Raw genomic sequence first — 13,590 nt, 5'->3', positions numbered from 1 at the left:
GAAATCCAAAGCATATGACCATGCTACCAAAAGCTGTGTGAGCACATGATATGTAGGCATGTGTTAGTTTTAAAGCAGCCTTATCAAGGAAAGACAATGATATAGCTGCTGCTACATGTGCACATAAATACCAAGGACACCCCACAAGCCAGATCAATACATGTCTAACTCTGTGCCACCACAGAAATACCTGAACTACACAGTGTAAGGTTCTCTTCTGTCTATGCCATATGAAGACAGAAAATTCCCTTAGTGACAGCTTTGAAAAATTGCTTCTTGTATACTTTAACTATTACAGACATGTTGTCCTAGTCCAATGAGAAGGAGAGCACACTAAAACAGGTGGGTTGCCAAAAAGAAATGGAATCTTACTGTGGGGGTGCCACTGGGTACTGAGGGTGCCCAGATGACTGCTTAGACCAAAGATGAATCCTACCCCACAGTGACTATGTTGTCATCCAAACACATCTGTAGGATCTGAATCACTCACCTTTCCTTATTCCTTCAAAATTGCCCATGTATATTGTTATTAATGCACTATTCAACCTTCTTTCTGTGAGAGGACATCTTGTGAGAAGACAGATAAAAGGGTTGCGTTGCACATATTTATGAGTAATCCTATGTATGTCTTTGTGATGAGAATTCATTTACAGGGTGAGCATTCAGAATATTGGTATGCATTTAGGGAAAAAAAAAAAAAAAAGAAAAAAATAATTTCCATTGAGAATAATTTCTTTTATTTAGCTGAAATACAAACCCTATTAAAAGCTTTTGATAAGAAAATCTGAAGTTTAATGTTGTAGTATATAACAGGTTTCCCTAATCACTTTTAAATAGGTGCTGCTATTCAGTTCCAATTATTTCTTCACTTCATTTCCTATGAAGAAAAAGGTAAATCAGTGCACTCATTTTATCTTTTCTAAATATTATTTACTCAATTTTATTAATCATTATTATTCAGCAGAGATACGTTAAAGGAACTTAGATTAAGCTCCATTATGCAAAGCATTGTATATTCAAATAGCAAGAGACAATGTTTGCCTCAAAGTAGTTACAATATATGTAGATAACAGCCTTGTTAATGTACTTATTTTACAGATGAGGAATTTATACAGAAGACTACACCAAATCCCCAAGGACACAGAGGATAGCCAGAGTAGAACTGACTTAGAATATGAGCTGAGGGACTGAGTTCTTGATCCCCACAGCTCCATGGCCTGTCTGCTAATGTGCTAAGCCCACCCATGTGGTTTTATTCATTACTCATGTTTTCTTTTGTTGTTTTTCATTTTGTCGTTGTTGTTGTTGTTTGGACAACTCCCAGTTGAGAAAGGAGTAAGTGCTTGAAGTGTTTCAGATAAATACAATTGGTGATGTGAAGGCTTCTCATCAATCACAGTGGAAATCAAACGTTTTTTTTTCATCTGCAACCCACCCTTGCCTGTCTTTCTTTACCCTGGAACCACCAAGGGCCTCCCGTGCCATGGTCACTGTACCCCAGGCAGGAGAGGTGATGGAAAACTGAGAGGTGCCTGCAAACTGCAGGGGATGATATGAACAGTGCAAACTCCTCCTAGGTCAAAATCAAACAAGTGGGCACGCCACCTTCAGTGGCTCATTAATGTCACCTGTATAACTTTCCTGAATTGGTTGACTGAGATGTTGGTTGGTAAATTTTTTGTTGGTTGGTAATTTTTTGGTTGGTTTTTGTTTTGTTCTGTTCTGTTTTTGTTGTTATTTTTAAAACCACCAGTTCCTGGTTTCTAAAGGTGGTGGGTAATTACTGCCTAACTCTCTGAACTGAAGTTTGGGTGGTCTCTACTTCCACGTAGCATCAAGTTTCACACTCTATCATAAAGCCCATGTCCTGTCTGTTGCCTCTGTCTTTATGATCAAAAGGCTCTCAGATAGATACAGGATATTGACAGTATCTGGAGATAGCACTAAGTAGCATTGGCAGTAATACCCTTCAAGCCAGAAATGTAAACAGAGGAGCTTTCTCTCTCAGTATATCTGTCCTTTATGAGATGTCTATAAACTGCTTCACATGCTTCTGCGCTAAACAGATTTTGGGGAAATAAGAAGGCTAGGTCTCCTGTTGTTGTCTGTAGATGAGTTTGTTTTTCCATAGAAAATATGTCTGCTTTTTTATCTTTTATAACACTATGCCAGTTGAAAGCTTGTCCCTTGGGCTTTTGACTAAACCTGTCAAAGAAATACAAACATTTATGTTATTTTTTTTCTGCTGCAAAACAACACCAAAAAGAGAAAACTCATATATTTCTTCCCTTATTGAATCTACCCAAGTTTGTGAGTTGTAGGTCATCAGAGCACAGTATTTTTCCCATAGGCTTACAGCACTGGAAGAACAATTGTATATTCTCTACTTTTACCTTATCCAGAGCACCTTATAAATTTAAAACTAGTTGCAAGAGAGTTTTTGTTAACCATTGAGTTGCACAGATTGCTGAAGAATATATTTCTGCTCTTTTTCAACCCTGAAATGTTCTTCCCTGCCCTTGTGGGGAAATAGCCATTTTTAAAAACAGAAAAACTTTCTTACTAATCTCAAAGTTATAGAATACAGTGCAACTCAAACCAGTAGTGCCAGAGATCAGAAAACAACAAGAACCTTACAAAAAAAAAAAAGTGTATTTATCCAATAAAATATATCACAGTTCATAAGGTCCTGGGAAGCTGTTGCTTAAAACACCTATCGTTAATGAAAGAAGTTCCTTCAGCTCTGATCTACGTAAGCTTGCCCCTTTTCTATATGACATGATGTTTTAGTTATGACTGATACATGAATACCATGGAAGTTTGAGTTATGATTGCCACACTGGCATCATCGATGGCATCATCACTGCCATTGCCACAGCTACGACCCACACCAGGGTGCACAGAAGAAAATACCCAGTGACTGAGCTGGCCTGATGAAATGAAGCTGGTACAATGCAACAGCACAGGACTTTACTTTTCATGACAGTGACTGTACAAACCAGGGAAAGATTAATTTATTACCATGCAGTGAATAACCTCAGTGCAAAGAAAATGCTAAAACAATAAAGAGCAGGAATACAGCACAGATACAATGAGAACTGATGAAATTGTATCTCACACAACTCAGAATGTCACCTCAGAAGGGTTTAATCAGTCTGCCCTTTTTTTTTTTTGGGGGGGGGGAGGGAGCACTAAAACTATGATGGCTGCATGTAAAATAGGAAAAATGTTCTTTCTTTTAATGCTAAAGAACAAGACAAGGTGAGGGAAATGTGCAAAAGTTACAAGAGAAATGAAAATATCTGCTTGGCCAAACAAACCCTTCCTCATCAGTTTAGCACTCAGTTTTTCTTCACCTTCTGCAACGCTTTATTCAGTTCTCATCTACTGCCAATTTGACAGAACATCTACCATTTCTACACCTAATCTGCAGTCAAAACATTCTCCCCATGCAAGAATTATTCTCGGTATCTAAACAACATTCAAGAAGGATGTGAAAATGACCTTGGTTCCTGCATGATCTAAGAAAACAGAAATCGCTATTCTGCATCAAGATAAGGCACACCTTATCCCAAATGCCATCTCTGACAACAGTCAGAGCCAGGGACTGAAAAGGACATGAGTACAGAATCCCTCAGACTGAGATGAGCCACTGTACCCTTCAAATAAGGCTTCTGAGCTAGTTATTGCTAGATGTTAATAATGCTGCAGCATGATGTTTGCTATCATTTTCTAGTTCTTTAATGCAATTTGAGAAGTATTCTTGTTATCCCTGTAACACTAGTTCGTTTTTTAATTTGTTACATTTTTGGTTTTAGTTGCACACTATATGGAAACACTATATTTTCTTAATTATGAATTCCCTCCCTACTGCCTTTCAACTGTAATTAAATCTAGTCTAGCTAAACCTTTTCCTTGAAAGATTTTTATACCACCTTCCAACCCAGAATATGAAGCAGTTCTCAGTGTGCAAAATAATCCGTGTCTTCCACTCTCTTCTGTAAGCAGGTGGTTCTGGGTGATGATTTTTATATTGTGGTTTTTGTTTGTTTGTTTGTTTGTTTGTTTGTTTTTTGTTGTTATACACCAGGAAGAAGAGCAACTTCCAAGGAAAGTGCTTGATGCCCACTTTACATCCTTATGAATGCATTTGTACAGCTCTTCTGGATGATCTGGGTACCCATAATACCCAGCTTGCTAACATATGGGAAGGATCTGCTCATTACAAATGATAGATATCTAAACTCCCTCCTCAAATCCAGTTGTTCAACTAGGGCATCAAGCCCTTGGACAGTACCTTTCCAAATTAAACTTAGATTCTGATGGTTTCACAGGTCATTAATAGCTCCCTGATCCAGCTGTAGCTGAAAGTAATGACACTGTGGGAGGTGTAAAAACAGATTTATCTCCTCAGGCATCTCATTTCTACTGACTGTTATGGGACATTAGACACCTAGCACACATGTACATACACACTTTCAAGAGATCTAAATGTAAGTGTGCAAATCTGGATGCTTGTCTTTAGATTGCTATTTTAAGGGCTCAAGATATTGCTGATCTTGACTTGAAACGCTTAACATCACACTTGGATTCCGCAAAATGTCCAGGATGTCACCAGTTACTTTTATTTCATCATAAACCGAAACCAAAATCAACAACAACACTTAAAAATGCCGTGAGAAAAGATAGATCATGATTAGCTATGAAGATAGTGAACTAATGTTTCTGATAAATTTAAGAAAACATAGAGTGATAAGGCACTAAAGGAAAGCGTTTCATCCCACAGATTTGAAATCAAGCAGCCTACTTCCACCATCCTGTTGAAGAACAGCAGTTATTAAACCTAAATCATCTCATCCAATGATAATTCTTTTCAGATACCTACCTCAGATATATGGAGTAATTTGTAGACATCAATGATATCTGTTCATCTCCAGAGACTGTAATGAGAACTGAGTATCTAGTTCAGATTTTGATGACCAAATTCACATGTCCTATATTAAGAGGAATCCCAGCTAAATTAGGCTTGTACATTTTTTTCAGTTCTTTTATGTGTAAAAACCTTAAATTAAGGTAAATTAATGACTTCTAAACAACTCATTTTTTAAAACTTTTTTTCATGTTGATTTTTTCCCCAAGTGTACTTGCAAACCAAAGAATTCTGAAAACAGCCTCAGAGATACAAGAACATTAAATGTTGCAGCATGAACATTATTTAATGCTGAAATATTAATCAGCTGAAGGATCTCTGACTTTCAGAAACAAAACTATAACTAGGTCACTTCCTGCTCTGAAGCAATCTTCTTGTGATTGCAGAGTACTTAATTTTCTTAAAAGAACACTATTTCAAATAATGTCTGTAATTCAGTATTTTCTAAAGATTTTTAGAAAAAAAAAATAAAAAAAACTTAGTTGTCATCTTTCTAGAGCATTTATATATATCACATTCCTTGTTTCTATTTTAGAATTTCATGTCACTTAGGAGTTCCTCCTTTCTGCTCTCACTTGGGTATTTAGTAGCTATTTTGATCTTCTTTCTGGCTGCCATTTGTAACACTTCCCACCATGGTACGATTTGCAATGTTAATCAGAGTTGAATTCTGAGAAGAAATAACCTGAAAAAATCTTGATCCCATATTTATTCTTGAGACTGTGTCATAGATGACTTCTGGTTGTGATCCAGATACTGCTACCTCTTGTAATTTTCCTGTTAAGTAATGTTAATCACACAATCATCTTTCCATAGAATGTTTTAGATTGCAGTGTATGCAACACTTTATTCAAAAAAGATGGATAATATCCACCACATGCATTTCACCCACCCACCCTGTAATATAAAAAGAACCCACTGTTTTTGTCAGACATGATTAATGTCTCAAATTCATGGTGCTTACTGCTCAGCAAGTTCATTTCCCCAAAAATACTTATTCTTACAATTCCCTGTTACTCATTCTAGCCTACTGGAGTCAAGCTAAGTGGTCACTGATTTCCCAGGTGGTCTTAAACATCCACTATGCTATTTCCACTCAAATACTTTCTCACTCATTTTCCAAGAGTATTTTTCTCCATCTTGTGCATTTCACTACATATGGCGCTTTGCAGAACTAGGACATAAAATCATTCCCTTTGCCTCAAAGAGCTTAAAATTCAGAGGCTTCCTCTGGTGAGTCAATGGAAGTGTTCTGTAGCCACATCTCTATCAGAATGCTATGGTAAATTATAGAAAGCAAGCCGTTGATTCAAATAAAAAACATGAGAACTGAAGCCATTTGCAAATGAAAAGTGTTCCCAGTTTTAGATACCAATAGAGTTTGAAGAAGAGATTGAAAGAGCACATAAGATAGCAGATGCATCTGCTGGTGGTAGGTGAAAGGATTGGTTTCAGCTGGCGTTCAGACTAAAATAGCCTTTATCCCAGGAAGATGGGGATTATAGGAGGGAAGCAGAGACTGAAGGAGGGAGGGAGAAAAAGCTACATAATCATTGGTTTAAGAAAAATGATACACCAAATGCCTGAAAAACAAATTAGCTAAGATGAAATAACACAATTCACAAGAGGCAGAAAATTTAAAGCTGCAAATGACAGGCACAGAAATGCAGCAAAGAAGCTGGAGGAGGCAAATGGGCAAACCAGTGAAAGGGTTTGTTACTCTTGAACTAGAATGGAGAAGATTAGAAACCAAGGATGAGGCAGGAATAATGAAAAGGTTTTAGTATTGCTTCAAAGGGAAATGTGGATCTCAAAATTATCAGAGCAAACATTGTATATAAACTGTAGTGGACCTGAGAAGGACTTAGAATTCTGCTTTACAATCTCCTCTTTTTCTCCCCCTCCATCTCTGTTCCCCTGACCCAAACAACATATATTATGGTCAGGATCCACAAGTCTGTCTGCAACCAACTTCACAAGCAGTAGCTAGCCTTAGCAACCTTACTCGGGTCAGCTGTCCAGGGGGTGGCTCCATGGCTGGAAGGCAACAGCACACTCCCACCTAGTAGTCTCTGCTCATCTGCAAGACACAGCTGCTGGGGACACATGGACACCAGTGTCTCACACCCTGGAGGACAAGCTATCACCAAGCCTGGCAAAAAAAAAAAAAAAAAAAAAAAAAAAAGTTGTGGGGGGGGCATCAACACAAAGCTTGGGTATACCTGGGAGTCTATCTTGTGAGTATCGATCAGTAAAATAATGATAAAGCCAAGGGGTTGCATTATCTTACCCCAGTCCAGATCTCCAGTGTTCAACAATTTCTGTTCTTTTTATTTCTACATGTCAACATGGGGTCATTTTTTTCTGAATAAAATGCTGTGCCTCTTCCCTTTCAGATTTATTCTTCCAGACAAATAAAGACTACAAGTAAACAACGAGAAAACAGAGTCAAGTATGCTGCTGAATAGCAAAGAGCAGCTTTGCCAGTTCTAATTACACTTTGTCTATAAACTTACTTTCCTTTATTGCTGGATTGTGCTATTCTTTGTTAAGGAACTGCAGTGATTTGAGAGTTAGTGAGCCATTAGCACATTGTGAAGAGGAAGCTTTTTGTTTCCCAGGGCTTTGCAAACAGGTAAGCAGAGACAGCAATATATCTTTGCCTAAGGAGCAGGGTGAGAGCTACAGTTACAAAGAAATATCAGCAGGTAGCAGATAACTGTCATGTTTGTATAGGAGCCCACAGTGACTTACTGTACACCTTACAAGTAGGGTGCCTTTTTACCACCTAACAGTAATGCCTGAAAAGTGCATTGCCCCTCCCTTTAAAGATGAATTTGATGAACAAAAGCATAATTATCTCTAGACTCCATGGTCTGAAAGTCACCAAATGTAGTAGAGTCAGAGGAACTATGTTGACCTATGTGGTGAACATAGTGGTTCACCACTATGCGGTGAAAACCACCATAGTGGTTTGGGACCACTATGTTGGTCCCAAACAGCCCTTCCTTTCATTCAATCTTTCTTCACAATGTTCATACTGTACAACTCTGTGTTGTTGTAGCATTGCAGGAAGGATGCATTCTTGCTCTGGAGATAACAATGATTCTTAGCAAGTTCGATTCAACAGCCAGCTATGATCAGCAAGGCTGATTTTTGTAGCCCATTGCACCTGACTTGCAGACCCCAGTGCAGCTGTAGTCCCTAAGCCTGTGTTACTCACATCCCTGCTGGAGGAAAAAATTACCCACACTAGCAGAGACTCTGTTCTTCATAAAAAATGAATTTTTTACCTTGTCAGCCCTGTGAAAGGAGAAATTAATCTGATTTAATGAAGTGTACTGATCTGCCAGGGATGTAACTGTAAAACCTGATGGAGTCCCATATGGCGCACCCTTTCCCATGGAAATAGACATTATTTCTGATTTTTGATCACCTCTTGAAGCCAGGAAAAGGAGAAAGAGTTTGCTGCTTTGAATCAGAGGAGAAATACCAAGGAGAAATTATATGTTAGTACACCAAAGGCAAGAAGAGAAGCCTTCATTTTGACCTTTTCAAAATGAAGGTCTGAATCTGCCACTGTCACCAAGAAAAAACAGCTCTTTGCTGGGCTCACATCAGAGCTGTTATCTGGAGTTTGAAGGGTCTCAAACTATTTTTTTCCAGCTTAATTCTAGCACTATAAAGACAAATAGGAAATATAAATGTTCTAAGAGGAGCTAAACTGTAAAACACGCTTTTTTTTAAAAAAAAAAAAAAAGAAACTGATAATATCTCAATGCTCATTCTGGGTGCCAGTCTATTGGAGATAGTGGGAGATAGCAATATAGTCCTTTATGCTTTACAAGCAAGGATTGGATTGTGCAATAAGATAGATGTCTTCAGATGGAGAAAACTCAGGTTTAATTCCCTGTTCTGACAATGACTTAAGGACCTCCAGTCCCTGCTCTCAGACCATAGGCTGAGGACAGTTAGACTTCCACAGCTTCCTATCTGCCTGTGCTAGTGAGGACAGCTAAAGGCTTTTTCAAAACAGAAATTGTTAAAAACATTAAGAAATCTTCATCCTTTTTGAAGAGATTTCAGTTTTGATTAGTGATCTATGCTAGCATCCAAAATTCAGGAATCAATTCACCTTTGTGGTAGATTCTACATAATTTCTGTGTTGTTTCCAAAATGAATTAACAAGTAACTGGAAGAAAGAAGAGGTGTGACTATCCAGTTTGTTGATAAGCTATCTTAGTTTGTTCTGTACTTTTTTTTTTTTTTTAAGTGAAAATTAGGAATTTTGTATTAATGACAAAGAGCCTTCATGTGGCTTTTTTTTTCCAGTGGATCCATCTGAATACCTTAACATCACTTCATTAAGCAAAAGGAAAGATATGATTCGTTTTGCAGAAGCGCCCTCCAAACAAAGGAGCCCTTGATAGTTCAGTGAGCAGGCAAATTGATATTGTTGTATCTGCAGATCAGCAAAGGGAAGCACGGTTTGGTTTCCCCGTGTGAGCTCAGCTGTGGACGTCCATAAAGGCCAGGACAGTGTCCTGCCTTTCAGGAATTTCCTGGAGAGAACTAAAAACACATTAACCTTTTACTGCCATGGAGACTTGCCTTTGCTGGAACTCTTCCTCTTCTTATCAGGTTGTTTAGTTGTCCCGAGCTCAACATGAAACAAAATTCTCCTGCTCAGTGGACACTACTTAAGAGCAGCGGAATGATTTCTAATAGATGCGTAAGCTCTTCTGCACAGGAAAGGTTCCTTAGGGACAATGCAAGAATTGCATTGCAATGAATCTCCAAACCTAAATACAACACTGCTCACACAGTCCTCCTCATAGAGGAAAGACAAGAGAAAGCGTGGTAAATGTTAGCCATATAATTCATGCGCAGCTAGAGGATATTTGATATATGCTATATATGCTCCCTGCATTCTCAGTTATAGACACACTACATTAATATGTAAAGAGAATAATACTGTCAGCACAGCATATGTGAAGAGTTCAGGATGCCGTGCACATGCTCCTTTTTGCTCACTTCAAGAAGGCAGAGAGAGAGAGCAGAAGTAACAACTGCAGGCAACAGTTTTAGCTGTTTATTCAGCCATATCTATAAGCAACGAACCTCTTTCAGCACAGCTCTGGTTACAAAAAAGAAACAAACAAACAACAACAACAACAACAACAAAACACAAGAAATGGAATATTTGATCAAATATTTTGGATTGAAAAAAAAAATAATTTGCTTGTGCACATGTTTTCTTCTATAGAGCTGCCCTAATTCTAGAAGTGTTTAAGCAATCTACTTTCTCCAAAGTTGGAACATTTTGTTTGTCTCTTCTGGTTCTGCTTCTCCCCTGAAATAAACCCCAGTCTACCTTGAAACAAGATGATGCACAACTCTGGTGCTTCTGACTGCAGGTCTTGTTAGAGATCACAACTCCTTGCAGTGCAAGCAGGGACTGCAATCTGAGATGCAGTAGGAAAGGGCATGCTGCTTGATTCAGTCACGAGATCAGTCTCACAGAACTGTGGGTCCCCCTTTCCGGAAGCACTGTACTTGAAAGTGTGAGGTATAAAGCCTCAAGTGTAGGCACAGTCAAGAATAGTACATGGACATAGTTCATCAGAATTCATTTTTAGGAGGCTGCTTTTTATACCCTCTGTAACTCCTCTCCTCCCAGCTCTTCCTTCTCTGCTGTGCAGACTTTTGCATCCTTCAAGAATCAAGAGCATGCTACCATATGCTAGCAATGCTTTGCATTTCTGTAGCACTTGATGTGAGAGCATTCAAGGACTTCAAAATACTTCAAAGGCTGAAAGACACTTATAGGGGCTTGAAAAATGCAGGGAAGTAGAAGCTCAAAACAACCATTTGACTAAGGCCAAGGGAGAAACACAGCAGGGCAGCTATTCCTGTGCTTTTAGAGCATCATGAAGCACTACATGCAGCAGATATATACTGTTCTTTTAGTTACCAGTCCAGCTGACATCAAAGCAGATCTGAAGTTAGCAAATTCTTGAACACATTTCCTGTGTGAGTGGGTCTCCATGACCTGCTATACCTCTTGGTCACACAAGAACATCCTGAGCAGGAGAAAGCATCAAATCAGTACAGCTGTAAAAAATCTTAAGTATGTTTTTGCATTATTGCTGGACACCATAATATTAATGCAGTGCTAGTCAAAGATACCTGAATGTGCTGCTTAGCTTTCAGTCAGGAGAAGTTTCCAGTTCAAGAATTTTTTGCATTTTTACCAAGGTGAAAAAAATAATGAGTGCATTAACACATACCAGCAAGGTGATCAAACAAGGGGAAGTTTTAACGGCTGCAGACTTTAGCTACAATTCAGGCACTATTATGAAAGAAGCAGCACATTCAGCTAAAGGTCTTCTTGATTTCAGCCTTTCACAGGGTCGGGGGTGTCTTCCCTGTTAACAGCCCAGGAAGAGTACATCTCACTTGAAATGGAGATGCCATTTTACCTCATTATTGCTGCTTGACTATGTTTTCTTTGAATAGTAGAAAAGTGAGCTATAAGTCAGTGTTAGGTATGGTGTTTTACATTTTAGATGTGTAGACATAAAATAGACTCTTTGGTTTATAACATGTTCCTTAAACTTAGAGAGGAAGGGAGGGACACATTTCAGACAAAGTACAGCTTGAAGAAAAAAATATTCTTAGCTTAAATGTTCATTGCAACATTAACATTTCTCTACTACTGTTTCTAATAGTGGTCTCATTAATTTAGATCTGTAGGATGTTATTGCAAGGCATCCTTTGCTAACAATTCACTCAGATATGGGTTGATTCTCTATTTGTAATAAACCATATACTCTGCAAAAAGAGTTTTTTATTTGCATTTTTACATCCTACTTCTGTTTCTTTATTGTCGTCGCTAGTAATGTTCTTTTATCTTATGTACATTCTCTCCACTGAAACTTAATAAGCATCTGGTGTTTCTTCAAAACAAATTTATCCTTAATACTTAATATTGGTATCCTGCATTTCACCTTCAGATACAACACATTGTCCTTAAGAAGAGAAAAACACTGCTGCTTATACTGTTCCCTTCCCCCTGCTCCTCTCAGTTTGATTTGCCCATCACAATAACATCCTACCCTGTGGTATACATGCCCTTAAAATAGTCCTAGTTATTTTTAATTTTCTTCACTGTTGTTATTTCTTGTGTAATTGCCTTATTTCTACACCCTCACTCGTCTTCTCCCTTTGAAGCATAGATTTTTTTTGAGATGGAGGACACTGAAAATAGCCATAGTCCTAGGAATCACATCAATCGTACATAGACAATAGCAGCACATCAACAGTACATCACAAAGACACCCAAGCATGGTCACACCATGTCAAAGCAAACTGCTCCTTCATTTAGCAATGTTTCTATCAAGACTTTTTGCATGAGCACCAGAAAAGGGAACAAGAAAGCAAGGGAGAATAGAATAGTCCTTCCCCTGATATAGACTTGCAGTTTCTAGCAAGCTGCAGTTTAGGGACTGTCAGTGCTAAATGCTATTGCTAAACACATTTATTGTCCATTTTGCAGACATTTTTTTCCACAATAATTCTTCTAATTATTTTTCAGCCTATGTATATCTTTACTCTACACAAAGTCTTGCAGTTACTTATTGAGGCACTGAAGAAACTTCACCAGATGAACCAAGTTAAGAGAACACTTTCATTGCTGTACACACTTAGATGGAGATGGCATTTTTATCAGTAAGGCGACCTTAGTGGTATTAAATGTTTCAACAGAAGTTTTGTTTACAGCACTGGTGAGGCCATACGTGGGACCCACGGTATGAGAGACATGGACATAATGGAGAAGGTCCAACAAAGGGCCAAGAGGATGTTGAAAGGATGGGAGCTCTTCTGTGAAGAAAGGCTGCGAGAACTGGGGCTGCTCATCCTGAAGCAGAGGAGGCTCCGGGGGAGCTCCCCCATGGCAGTCAGTACCCACAGGAATGTGTGGAGAGGTTGGAGCTGGGCTCTGCTCAGCGGTGCCCAGGGCCAGGCCCAGAGGTCCCGGGCCCAGCCTGGAGCCCCGGCGGCTCCCCCTGCCCCTCAGGCAGCACTGCTGGGCCCAGGGGTGCTGGAGCCCTGGCACAGGCTGCCCTAAGAGGGGCTGGGGACTGCTCCTGGGAGAGATCCCCGAGCCCAGGGCCGTGGGGCTGGGCACCCTGCTGGGGCAGGGGAGGGACAGGGGCACCCATGGTTCCCTGCCACTTCAGCTATGCTTGGATTCCATTAAGTTAGACAATTCAGCCTGAGAACACACTGCTTTTTTTGTTTTGTTTGTTTGTTTTTTGTTTTGAACGGCAAGCTCAATTAAGCAATGAAAGAAATTACTGAGGAGTGTGCTAGAATCTCAGACACTACAAAGTCTTTTATAGTGGTTTGGATGGCTTCCTGAGAGAGATGCACTACCTCATCCACATCCTCCTCCACCACAGATATCCCTTGGATTTCTGAGCGGTGTTTAGCAGCAGATCATTTCAGAGATCCAGCCAGGCCTTCTTTAATGTCAGATTTCACGCTTTGTCCAAGACCTGTTGGCATTTCTTCCTAAGAAAACACACAATCAAGGACTGCTTTATCTTTTTCTTAAAAACTGCCCTCAGTTCCTGCCTATGCATATGAATTTTAAA

General features: G+C 39.2%; 1 long non-coding RNA gene across 1 annotated transcript in view; it reads right to left on the bottom strand.

Annotated features, from left to right (window-relative positions):
* Positions 1-10,066: 10,066 nt before the first annotated feature.
* The window catches only part of LOC140002042 (uncharacterized), a 77,335-nt gene continuing 73,811 nt past the window's right edge, over positions 10,067-13,590 (bottom strand). The window contains exon 3 of the long non-coding RNA XR_011807898.1: positions 10,067-11,013. This is a non-coding gene — a long non-coding RNA (uncharacterized lncRNA). The remainder of the gene's footprint in view (positions 11,014-13,590) is intronic.

The sequence above is a fragment of the Anas platyrhynchos genome, chromosome 3, assembly GCF_047663525.1.
Source record: "Anas platyrhynchos isolate ZD024472 breed Pekin duck chromosome 3, IASCAAS_PekinDuck_T2T, whole genome shotgun sequence".
NCBI classification, from domain to species: Eukaryota; Metazoa; Chordata; class Aves; order Anseriformes; family Anatidae; genus Anas; species Anas platyrhynchos.
Note: the sequence above shows the minus strand (reverse complement) of the source record. Positions and strands in the feature narration are given on the sequence as shown.